Consider the following 13470-nt stretch of genomic DNA (forward strand, 5'->3'; position numbering starts at 1 on the left):
CTTCGTAGATGATAAAGGACATTATAGAAGTCTGGGAGTTAACTGTAAACTAAATTATGTTCAAATTATCAGCCTGGGGAATAGTCTCCTGCTGTGCTTTCGTTTTTTCCCTGTTTTCCTATAAGATTTACAGTTTTGGTACGGAAGAAAAACACAAATTGTTGCCTTAATTGTAAAGAAACAATTTTGTGTATACTTGAGCTGTTTTTTAAAGACTGTAATGGGGGGCTTGTACTTCTGGCTTTATTTGAGGAGACAAGCCGTTTGATGATCTCTTTAAGTTTTTTTCATGAATAATGGGAGGTATGTGATTTCTATTATCTTGGCACACCTGTTAAAAGGGCTGCGTGGTGAAAGAGGGTAGGCTCTAAATCAATTTCTAAAGCTTTGATGGGCTTAGTGGAGGAGTGAAATGGAGAAGGCATTCATGCCGGTTCATAACCATTTTGTCCAAATTCCAATAAATTTTAAAAAGGGCTTTGGCTAGAATGCCTGGAACACCCTCTGTCATCCTTTTGGGCCTTTGATCTAGTAATGTTTCCCAAACAATAGAGTGTGTGGATCTGTGGTGAACTACAGGATTTGTCATTTTGTCATTTTATTGACATTTATAGGCCGCCCTTTTCCCTAAGGGGACTCAGGGCGGCTTACATTTCATAGGGGGAGGGGTGTGAGACAGGACACAAAAAAGAAAAAAATGTGAATAAAAGAAAATAACCAATAAAACACAACATTCATTCGACATTCGGGCGGGGCAAAATTAGGGACTTATCCCCAGGCCTGACGGGATAGCCAGATCTTAAGGGCTGTGCGGAAGGTCTGGACGGTGGTGAGGGTGCGAATCTCCACGGGGAGATCGTTCCAAAGCGTCGGAGCTGCAACCGAGAAGGCTCTCCTCCGCGTAGTCGCCAGTCGTCACTGACTGGCGGATGGAATTCGAAGGAGGCCTACTCTATGCGATCTGATGGGACGAAGGAAGGTAATTGGCAGGAGGCGGTCTCTCAAATAGTCAGATAGGATTACGACAATTGGGCTGTGATATGCACCAAAGGTGGAAAACAAAATATTTTTTCCTCACTGGCATAATTTGTTGAGTTAGGGAGAAGAATAGAATAGAACAGAACAGAACAGAATAGAATAGAATAGAATTCTTTATTAGCCAAGTATGATTGGACACACATGGAATTTATCTTTGGTGCATATGCTCTCAGTGTACATTAATCAAGAATAAAAAGAATAAAAAGATACAACGCTTAGTGATAGTCAAGGTTACTAATAATACATCAAATCATACTAGGAAACAAATAAAACAATATAAATTGTAAAGATACAAGCAACACGGTTATAGTCATAAGTTGGGAGAGATAGATACTAGGAAGGAAGAGAAGAATAATAGTAATACATTCTTAGTAAATTATTTGGTTTGGTTGTTTTGGTTTATTGGATTTATATGCCGCCCTTCTCCCAAGGATTCAGGGTGGCGTACAATATTAAAAAACACATATTACAAAAGTTAAAAAAAAAAGATAGAATATCCAAAAAACAAACCCAATTAAGATTAACACTAACATTTTTTTTAAAAAAAATCAATTAAAATTAACAATAATCAATAATTCATTTTGTTTTGTTCAGGCCAGGCTGGCTTGCTGGAAAAGCCAACTTTTTGGGGCGCATCGGAAGGACCAGAGGTCGGGGATTATACGAAGCTCTGGGGGCAGCTCATTCCAGAGGGAAGGTGTGAATTAGTTGTTAAGCAGAGTGATGGCAGAGCTAATTACTCCTGTTAATGATTCTTGACTGGACATCTCATGAGGCTGACACCTGAATTTACTGCTTAGCCCCCTTTTTAGATTTCCTATACATTTGAATCCTCTCAGATCAGTTTCCAAAGCTAAGTCAATGACTTCCTCCATCCCCTTTCTTCTCTTGTGGAACTGGAAAGAAGAGGGATTCTTTACTTGAGAGACCGCCTACTGCCAATTACCTCCACGCGACCAATTAGATCATATAGATTAGGCCTCCTCCGAGTTCCATCTGCTGGTCAGTGTCGACTGGCAACCACGCGGAGGAGAGCCTTCTCGGTAGTAGCTCCGACCCTTTGGAACGATCTCCCCGTGGAGATTCGTACCCTCACCACCCTCCAGACCTTCCGCACAGGCCTTAAAATCTGGCTATCCCATCAGGCCTGGGGCTAAAGACTGTAACCCACCCGAATGGTATGAATGTTGTGTTTTTTAATTATGTATTGTTCTCATGTGTTAAATGTTTGTTCCCCCCCCCCTTGAGTTGTAAGCCGCCCTGAGTCCCCCCAGGGAAAAGGGCGGCATATAAATAAACTTTCATAACTCATCACTCATAACTCCCCCCGCCCCTTAGTCCCATTGCTGAAGGCTCCTCGTACAACCAGAACCCATAGGAGTTGTGGCTGTGGCTGCTTCTACTTGCCTGCTGTGTCCCTAAGGAACAAACTCGGGTGGGTGACGCTGCTTCTCTAAACACACTGAAAGAACATAACAAGAAATTAGCAACAGTGGGGAGCAAGTGAATGGGGAAAAAAAGCATTACCATTCTTTTGGGCCATTTTAGCAGATAGTTAGACGAACTGTTGCAGGAACTGGGTATGTCTAGTTTAATGAAAAGAAGGACTAGGGGAGACATGATAGCAGTATTCCGATATCTCAGGGGTTGCCACAAAGAAGAGGGAGTCAAGCTAGTCTCCAAAGCACCTGAGGGCAGGACAAGAAGCAATGGGTGGAAACTAATCAAGGAGAGAAGCAACTTGGAACTGAGGAGAAATTTCCTGACAGTTAGAACAATTAATCAGTGGAACAGCTTGCCTCAGGAAGTTGTGAATGCTCCAACACTGGACGATTTTAGGAAAATGTTGGATAACCATTTGTCTGAAGTAGTGTGGGGTTGGACTAGAAGACCTCCAAGGTCCCTTCCAACTCTGTTATTCTATTCTATTCTCTCCCCAAAGAAAAAAATAATAACCTTCTTTAGCTGTATAAATATTTGCATCCGTGCGCACACACACAAAAACACAAACTTTGAATTGTGCTGATACTGATGATTCATAAAATTTGTTGAAAGATTATTAATGATTGCTGAATTCATAGCTTTTTGTCATTTTTTTTAAATTTCAGTCAACAAACACTAAAACTATAATTACTATCATTGTAGAGAATTGCAAATATTCTGGATTTTCCAAAGGAGTCCTTGTAGTCGGAAAGTTTGCAAAATGTTGTCCTAAGGTGACGCCCTGCTGGGGCCTCAGATTCACCCTGGGGAAGTTAAATAAAGCTTGGCAGCTCCTTCTCCAACCTCCCTGATGCCTGGCATCATTAATTGGGGAGTGAAAGTGCTTCTGGGGAAGTGGTCAGCCAAGGGTGGAAGATTGGTCCTGACAAATATGACAGTACTCTTATTCACTCATCCCATTTCTGAAATTGGAAGAATCCAGATCAAGGACTCCATCGGTAATTTCAACAAACATGCAGATTTTTACAGTAAAAAGTTTATTTTCCTCCGGCCCTGGTAAGTCAACACCATTAGTTTCAATTGCATTTGGAAACAAACAGGAAGCCTTTAGCACTTTCAGTTGTGGCAGGATGCAATTCCTCTGGTAAAATACCTGTTTGTATTACTTATGGCTCTTGAGAAAGTTTAATAGTGTGGCACGACAAAACCGCGGTCCACTAAAGCATGCCTGATTAAAGCGCGTCGCTGACGTCATCAGCAGCGCGACAACAGCGACCGCGGAGAAAAAAGGGCACTTTAAAAAGCGATTTGAAAGCAAGCCGATTCACATTAAGGTAAGGGTTAGGGTTAGGGTTAGGGTTAGGATTAGGGTTAGGTTAAGGGTTAGGGTTAGGATTAGGGTTAGGTTAAGGGTTAGGGTTAGGTTTAGGGTTAGGTTAAGCGTTAGGGTTAGGTTTAGGGTTAGGTTAAGGGTTAGCGTTAGGTTAAGGGTTAGGTTTAGAGTTAGGTTTAGGGTTAGGTTAAGGGTTAGGTTAAGGGTTAGGTTTAGGGTTAGGTTTAGGGTTAGGTTTCGGGGGGTTAGGTTTAGGTTTAGGTGTTAATTTTAACTTTAGCGCTCACAGCGTGCTTTTTTCGTCGCGCTGTGATGACGTCAGGTACACGGTTTCGTCGAGCGCGCTTTAGTCGACCGCAGTTTTGTGGTGGAACCGTTTAATAGACAGCCTTTCTCTACTTCAAGGGAATATGCCACTCTTTCTACAACCTTTCCTGAAAGGCCAAGATAAAAACCACAACAAACCATAGGAAAGTTGTGAAATAATTTCAATAGAACAAGTGAGGGAAAAGCTGATCAAAAACGAACAGTGAAATATTCTCATTTCAGTATTTGGTAAAATGAAAAAACAAGAAAAAGCAAAGTAGAACTCTTCGGTTTAAAGGTGCCTACCAAGAAATATTTCTTGCTGACATTAGGTGGATGAGCAGCTGGAATAATTAAGGGAATTCCACTGATGATCTTAGGAAGCGGATCCATATGGGATCATGAAGCAATCCTTCAGCTGGGTTGTTTCAAGTAGCTAATGAGATGCTGCTCAATGAAGCAAAACTACAACAAGATTTAATTTTGGGGGGCAAGGCTGTAATGAACATATCAACTAGCTAGTTGAGGGAAGGCTGTTTTGAGCAAAATATGAGCAAAGCAGAATTGAATAGGAACACAAAGCTATAAAATGTGGCTGCAGACCCATCCAAACAGGCTATATTCTTCTCTCTAGCTATTAATAATGACCCAGAGCATTTCTTAATTGATTTCCAATGTATTGAATGTTGCACTGCTGGTCATAAGCACCTGTTTAGGTCTTTTACTACCCTCAACTGAATTGAAAGAAAAAGAGATGGGGATCACTAGATACTTTATTCCAAATTACAGTTTGGCAGTGATATAAATGTTAAATTCCGCAGAATAACAATAGTCATTTCTAGTAGTAATAACAGTAAGACTAGTAGGTTATAGGACTATACAGCACTTAGAATTTCATGATGTATGAAGAAGTGCTCATATAACACTATCTACAACCCTTTAAAGCAGCTGCTTCTTTACCTGGGAGCTGAGGTTGCTTTTTGTGGCTGCAATACAATCTTTGGAAAATGCATACTTGGTTTAAACAGTTGTAGCTATATGATACATGTGCACCCCTTCCCCCCCCCGCTTGAATTACACCTGGAAAGAAATTGCAACCAATACAGCTCACAGAGCAAAGGTAAGACTAGTAGGTTACTTGTGCCATTTTACACATAATCCAGCTGAAGCTTCTGAATATTGTTCAAGGGCAGTGCTCTGACCTAGGCTTCCTGGTACAGTAAAAAGCACACGCTTAGTCCCCAAAACCCTCTTTTTATTTCAAAGGCTGTGAATTATGTTCATTCACAGCCCGTAATGAGTCTCAAATAGTTGTAGCGAGTCCTACAGTAGGCTGCCAAAGTCCTTCGAGATAAGGCTGATAAGCATCTACCTTTATCTTCCTGGAAACGCTGCCAAAGATTTAATTGGCAATTAGCTTGGCAGGGAGCAAAGAGTCAGAATGGAGCTTCAGAAGGTAAACTGACTAGCATGAACCAAGTTGCTTCCTGCAAAGGCTCATGTACCTTTCTGGAGGCTCCAGAGGCAGCACATAACTCCCAGATGGCCCTGGCCCCCTCTCTGCCTCCGACGCAGAGCCCTCATCTGAGTCCTCCTCAGGCTCTAGGACTGGCCCATGTTCCTCCCCAACCTCCTCGTTGTCCAACTCTGCTGCCAGCTCCGCAGGCCACCAGCGGACCACAACAGGCAGCCCTGTAGAATGCATTGCAATTGTTTATGTCAGAGGTGACTGTGAGCAGATCATGTGGCTTCTTCAGTATAAATCAGCTCCTAATATACTACTATCAACTGGTATCCTCTTTGTGTGCACCTTGGAAGGATGGAAGGCTGAGTCAACCTTGAGCCGGTGAGATTTGAACCACTGAACTGCAGATAACAGTCAGCTGAAGTGGCCTGCAGTACTGCACCCTAACCACTGTGCCACCTCGGCTCTTCATGTCAGGGGGGAGGGAAAGTCGCTTTAATTAACAACAGTGAAGTTGCAAAACAAACACTGAATGTTTTGGTAGAAAAGTCATTCACAGGGTTTAACAAGTTAAATTCATTGTAAGCAATTCTGTGAAAATGTTGAGAACTAAAGATAAATTTAAAATGTAATTTAATAGATACTTTTATATATAAGGTTAACTATTAACATGTCTCTTGCTTAATTATACTCAACAGAATATTCAAAAAGTGTCATTGTATTTATCAAAACAATGTTTAGTTTGTTGCTTTATGGGCACACTGGAATTGGCAGTTATTGGGTAAAAGCTCTTTAAATTTTTCATGTTGAGGCATGTATCTGTAATCATAAGGCTTCTAAACATACTAATTTTTAAATCAAACCCATAACACTTAAATTAGAGATCAAGCAATATATCATGGTGCTTTTTGATGTTTTATAAAATATTCAGGGTACAGCATTTCTACTTGGAGGAGCTATTCAGAACATTATTCCTGCTTTTTCAAAACCACGGCTTCTGAGTGCTTTTTAAGGGTGAGTCCATGTAGAGCGATGGTGGTATATTCTGAAGAACAGATTATGGCATATAGGTCTCCTCCATGGAAAGTGATAGCTTGATCTGTGGCAATAGAGTACTTGACAAAATGCTGTCCTAAAAGTAGCAAAACAGTCCTAGATGCAGGAAAATGTAAAGGGTCAGCTGGTGAACCTGATGTGCCCTAAAGCAGGGGTTCCAATCCCTGGGCCATGGATAAGCACTGCTCTATGGCCCTCCAGGAACCGGGCTGCACATGTGAGCCAAGCCCCATCTACACATGTGCAGGATCCAAGCAGCACATGAAACCATGCCTCTCCTGGTCCGCAGAAAAAATGCCCTCCATGGAACTCATCTCTGTTGGTCAAGAAGTTGTAAGCCTCTGCCCTAGAGATCTTCCTGGCTGGTTTTTATTTAGTTTTGCACACAAATACTCATAGTGTTTTCACCAATAACAAATTTGGCAAATTTCACAATTAGGGCGGGAAGGTTTAATATCTTTGTATACATTCCATTTACAGGTTTCAATCTTTACTCCATTCACTTATACTAGTTTTTAAGCTTTTACTTGGCTTTGTTATTCCACCCCACCCCCCATGATGGTTTGGTACCTGAGAGACCGCCTCCTGCCGATTACCTCCCATAGACCGATCAGATCTCACAGGTTAGGTCTCCTCCGGATTCCATCCGCCAGCCAATGTTGGCTGGCGACCCCCCGGGGGAGAGCCTTCTCTGTTGTAGCTCCAGCCCTCCGGAATGATCTCCCTGTCAAGATCCGGACCCTTACGACCCTCCCGGCTTTCCGCAAAGCCACCAAGTCCTGGCTGCTCCAGCAGGCCGGGGGGGGGGGGGGGCTGTGAAACATCCAGCCCCGCGGAAATTGTGAATGTTGTGGTTTTGTTTTTAAAGTGTTGTCTTTGTCTAGTCTTCCCCCTTCCCTTGTCTATTGTGAGCCGCCCGGAGTCCTTCAGGAGTGGGCAGCATACAAGACAAATAAATACAAATACAATACAAATTTGTCCTTGTGAAAGGGGAAGAAACATTGGACTGAAAACTTTTGCACCATTCTTTCAGTCAGCTTCTAACCTGGGTGTCCCCCAGATACATAGGCTTGGTTGCAACAGCTGGAAAATTCTAGGATTTGTTTGGGAAAATTGCTGTATAGCCACTCCATTAATTATAACCAATTATAACCAATTGAGTAGAATATACTTTTATTTATTTAAAGGATTCTAGTCTATCTTTCAACCACTAAAATGGATTCTGGCATGGTATACTAGCATAAATTTCGATTGGGAACAAAATCCAACAAAGCAATAAGCGGCAAATCTTAAAATTTGGGAGGAGAAAAGAAAAAATTAACCAATTGAAAAGCAAGTACAGGTAGTCTTTGACTTACAATCACAACTGAAGCCAAAATGTTGGTTGCTAAGTGAGACAGTTGTTAAGTGAATTTTGCCCCAAATTTTCCACAGCTGTTAAGTGAATTTCTGCAGTTGCTTAAGTTAGGAACATGGTTATAAAGTGAATCCGGCTTCCCCATTGACTTTGCTTGTCAGAAGTTCACAAAAGGTGATCACATAATCCTAGGTCACTGCACCCATCATAAATATGAATCAGTTGCCAAGTGTCTGAATTTTAATTTATGTGATCATAGGGATGCTGCAACGAAAACAGTCATAAGTCACATTTTTTCAGTATTGTTGTAACTTTGACCGGTCACTAAATTAACTTCTGTAAGTTGAGTTCCACCTGTACTATTAAATCCAAACAAATAAGCACATGGGGAACTAACCTCCAAGAGAATGCAATATTTGCACAATAGTAAAAGTTATAATATTATTCCTCCTTGTTTCACCAATGTATTTGCAGCAGGGATTTTTTTCTGGTTTCTGTTACTGCAGGTTTGCTCAGGGACGTGCTTTGCGCGCACGGATGTGCAGTGGTGAAAAAATGCTGTGCATGCACAGAAGCAAAAAACAGGATGGTGGCGCCCATGGCACTGCCAATAGAACCGGTTTGGATGCATGGCCGGCCGAGTTACTACGTACTACATTTGAACTGGTCCAAACTGGTAGGAACCCACCTCTGGTTTGCAGAATATGATCCACTTACCCTCACATTTACTGGTTAATGACATAAATTGTCACTACCTAGTAAGAGAAGAATATACTCAGACAACTTTAGAATATTAATGATATACATCTCCATCCTAATTTTTTCAGTATTGGTCAGTCAGAGCTCTTGCTAGTATACACAGTACTTCATTCCTTTTATGTTTAGTCTCAAATAAATATTGGTATAAATATTCGTAGGCATGGCGTAATCAAAATTTTCGGGGACAGTTTTAGGTGCAGCTTTGGGCAGCGATGATTCGGTGGCTCAGTGGCTAAGATGCTGAGCTTGTCGATCAGGTTGGCAGTTCAGCAGTTCGAATCCCTAGTGCCGCGTAACAGAGTGAGCTCCTGTTACTTGTCGCAGCTTCTGCCAACCTAGCAGTCCAAAAGCTGCTGAGAGACCGCCTCCTGCCGATTACCTCCCTCAGACCGATTAGATCTCACAGGTTAGGTCTCCTCCGGATTCCATCTGCCAGCCAATGTCGGCTGGCGACTCCCCAGGGGAGAGCCTTCTCTGTTGCAGCTCCGCCCCTCTGGAATGATCTCCCTGTTGAGATCCGGACCCTTACTACCCTCCCGGCGTTCTGCAAAGCCACCAAGTCCTGGCTGCTCCAGCAGGCTGGGGGGCCTGTGAAATATCCAGCTCCACGGAAATTGTGAATGTTGCGGTTTTGTTTTAAAGTGTTGTCTTTGTCTAGTTTTCCCCCTTCCCTTGTCTATTATGAGCTGCCCGGAGTCCTTCGGGAGTGGGCGGCATACAAGACAAATAAATACAAATACAATACAAATACAAAAGCACATAAAAAATGGAAGTAGAAAAATAGGGACCACTTTGGTGGGAATGTAACAGCACTCCGTGCGCCTTCGGCATTTAGTCATGCTGGCCACATCACCACGGAGACGTCTTCAGACAGCGCTGGCTCTTCGGCTTAGAAACAGAGAACAGCACTACCCCATAGAGCTGGAAATGACTAGTATGCATGTACGGGGGAAACCTTTACCTTTACTTTACCTTTATAGGTAGCAAATCAGGGTTCCACCACAAAACCGCGGACGACAAAATCGCGGTCGATGAAAGCGCGTATGTGACATCATCACAGCGCGACGAAAAAGATGGAAAAATGTAAAAATAAAGCGAAAACCTTACCGTAACCCCCCCAAACCTAACCCTAAACCTAACCCTAACCCTAACCCTTAACCTAACCCTAAACCTAACCCTAAACCTAACCCTTAACCTAACGAAAAACCTAACGCTAACCCTTAACCTAACGCTAAACGTAACGCTAACGCTCTAACCCTAACCCTAACCCTTAACCTAACCCTAACCCTAACCCTTAACCTAACGCTTACCTTTATGTGAATCGGCTTGCTGTAATTTAATTTTTATTTCAATTTTTCGATCTTTTTCGTCGCGTTGTGATGACATCACATACGCGATTTTGTCGACCGTGCTTTTGTGGAACGCGGTTTTGACGGGTCACGGCAAATCAGACACCAGTATAGATTATCTTCATATGGTTCCAGTGTGGGGAATCCCTGAACTGTATTTAAACCTACCTAGTTTCTAAAACCACAAAGACTATTAACAATGCTGATTTGTCTGTAGACTTATACTCTTTTCAATGGGTGTAATATGAACATATCTAAATCACAGTGAGCACTTAATGTTGGTCTTTCAAATATTGCTGCTTGTTTTGGAATGCCATTTCCACATTGGAAGAGTTGCCTAATTTGCTTGATTATACATATGTTCTTGTTTTTCTGTCCTGTCTGTGTCTGCCCCCCCCCCCCCACAAGCATTCTTAATGCTGAAAATGGTAAGTATTTGATTTAGTTTTGGAGAGAAACCCCAGAATTATTTTAGAGGTGGTTCAAGGGAAACATTCTGACATTAATAATATAACTCCTGAGGGTTTTTATTAAGGAAACTTTCATTTGCTCAATGCAGAAAATGCAGTATTGTAGATTAAAAAGGAGAATCTCTGCTTCTTTTCTTGATTTTAATGAGCAATTATTTTATTTTGGAATAATTAATGCAAATTTTATGTATTGATATTGGTGACTTTTCACTTTCTATATAGTATGAGGTGCTAAACGAAATACTTGATTTATGTAAATGTTTACAGGTCGTCCTTGACTTATGACTGGTGACTTAATGTCTATTCAAAGTTATGATAGACCCCCAAACAAGGGACTTGAGACCCAGATTTGACGTTTTGATATCTGCTCCGACCCCACAGTCATGCAATTGTTCTTTAATTGTAAATCTAAGCATTTATATGTTACAAGCCACCAAAAAATATTTAACTTGTTAATAGTTACAATGAGGAACAATCCCGAAATTTACAGGTAGTCCACAATTTACAACCGTTCACCTGATTATTCAAAGTTACAATGACACGGAAACAGTGACTTACAACTGCAACAACACGTGGTCACGTGATTAAAATTCAGATGCTTAGCAATTGGTTTATAGTTACAACGGTTGCAGGGCCTTGGGGTCAGGTAATCCCCTTTTGCAACCTTCTGACGGGCAAAGTCAATGGGGAAGGCAGATTCACTTAACAACCGTGTTACTAACTTAACAACTGCAGTGATTCACCTAACAACTATGGCAAGAAAGGTCATAAAATTTCACTTAACAGCTGTCTTCCTTACCAATGGAAATGTTGGGCCCAATTTTGGTTGCACGTCGAGGATTATCTCTATTTGAAATAATTGGGTTTGTGCTTGTAGTAAACTGTTTAAGGTCTTTATTTTATTTATTTATTATTTGTATCCCGCCTTTGTTATTATTTTTACAGATAACTCAAGGTGGCAAACGTAACCAACACACCTTCCTCCTCCCTATTTTCCCCACAACAACAACCCTGTGAGGTGGATTGGGCTAAGAGAGAGCAGAAGAGCAATCTCTTCTACTGACATAAAATGGTTCAACTCAGAGGTGGGCTTCAAAATTTTAGCAAGGGGTTCTCTGCCTGGTTGCTGGGTGGGCGTGGCCATGGCAGGTGTGGCCTAGCCAGCCTCCTGCACCACTGCAGGGGGAAGTGTTTTTGCCCTCCCCGGCCTCCGGAGCCTTTCGTTGAGCTTCCGGAAGGGCCTCCCGAAGCTCTGGAGGTTGGAACCAGGCCTGTTTCTAGCCTTCCCGAACTTCTGTTAGGTCCATTTTTCGCCCTCCCTGAGCCTCTCTGTGTGCCCTGAACTTATTTGCATCCAAATGGGCTGAATGGGGACTCCTGGGAGGGACGGGGAGGGGCGAGCCAGGAGTGGGATTTGGGGGTTCTCCAAACTGCACAGAATCTTGGCTAGAGGTTCTCCTGAACCCCTGCAAATTCCCAGCAGCCCACTCCTGGTTCAACTCTTGTCTAATGCACGTTCACTGAAGGATTCCCTTAACCAAAATGACTTAAGCCATTTCAGTGAACCTATGATTTATGTTTGAAAGTCCATAATTAAAAGATTAACATGTGGCTCTGTGAACGGAAGTTGCTTCCTGCTGCAGGATAGATACCTGAGGAAATTGAGTTATGAGATCATGCATAATAGCACATGTCTTCCGTTACAAGGCATTTAGTTAAAAGCAGCAGTGCCGTAATAAGGGCTTTCAAACTGGAATAGAAACTTTCCAAGATGTGTTATATACTCTAATTTAAAGTACTAAACTCCCTATCTTTCTTTTATTGCTTGGTAATTTTAAAATTTCCATAGGAAATAGTAGAGAGATTTTCTTAAATTACTTTAATGTTTTACTAAGCTGTATTAAGTTGAAATGTGGTTAGTGGGTTGTTTTTCCCCCCCCCAAAGAATCAAAGCTGGTTGACCACTCTCCTTATTAGGAAAAACTCCAAATGAACTCACCATAGAGGAGGTTCAGGAGTTCAATCCAATCTGCACATTTATTTTGGCATTAGAACATTGTATTTTGCTGAATTGGTAATACAATATCATTTTGCATACTTCTCTTTAAGTTAATTTGCAGAATATATCTAAGTCTGCTCTATTTGTTTATATGGCTTAATTATTTGTAAAGCAAGCTATAGCTCAAATATAGCTTATCTGCTATTTTTGAAATCTTTTGAAGGGATGTTTGTTTGTTTGTTTTGCATGAGAACAATTTTCAAACAAGTGGCTATTTAATCTGATGCAGGAAAAAAAAGGAAAGATATACATGAGAGTAGCCTAAAAGAGCAGAAAAGCTTTGAAAACCTCTGTGACTGGGGGAGGAAAGTTGTTATTCCCTTTTTAGATAGCAGACACAATAAGAAGATAAGCTAAAGTACATTTATAAGCCTGTCCAAGTTTTAGATCATTTACACTTCATGTGTAAAGCCCCAGGGCACTTTGCATTTGGCCATACTGGTAATTCCCCAACATACAACTATGTTGATTTTGTTTGTGAGGATACCGACTAGAACTGGTCAGAACCTGCTGAATACTGTTCTGGAGAACCGGTAGTGGAAATTTTGAGTAGTTCAGAGAACCAGTAAATACCACCTCTGACTGGCCCCGCCCCCATCTATTCTCTGCCTCCCGAGTCCCAGCTGATCAGGAGGGAATGGGGATTTTGCAGTAACCGTCTCCTGGAGTGAGTAGAGAATGGAGATTTTAGGTTCGCCTGGTGCACCAATTGCGTCCCTGCCTGAACCGGGAGGCACTCGCAACAGTCACTCATGCCCTCGTGACCTCAAGACTGGACTACTGCAATGCGCTCTACATGGGGCAGCCCTTGAAGAGCATTCAGAGACTAAAGCTC

This window comes from Thamnophis elegans, chromosome 8 (assembly GCF_009769535.1).
Source record: "Thamnophis elegans isolate rThaEle1 chromosome 8, rThaEle1.pri, whole genome shotgun sequence".
In the NCBI taxonomy this organism is placed as follows: domain Eukaryota; kingdom Metazoa; phylum Chordata; class Lepidosauria; order Squamata; family Colubridae; genus Thamnophis; species Thamnophis elegans.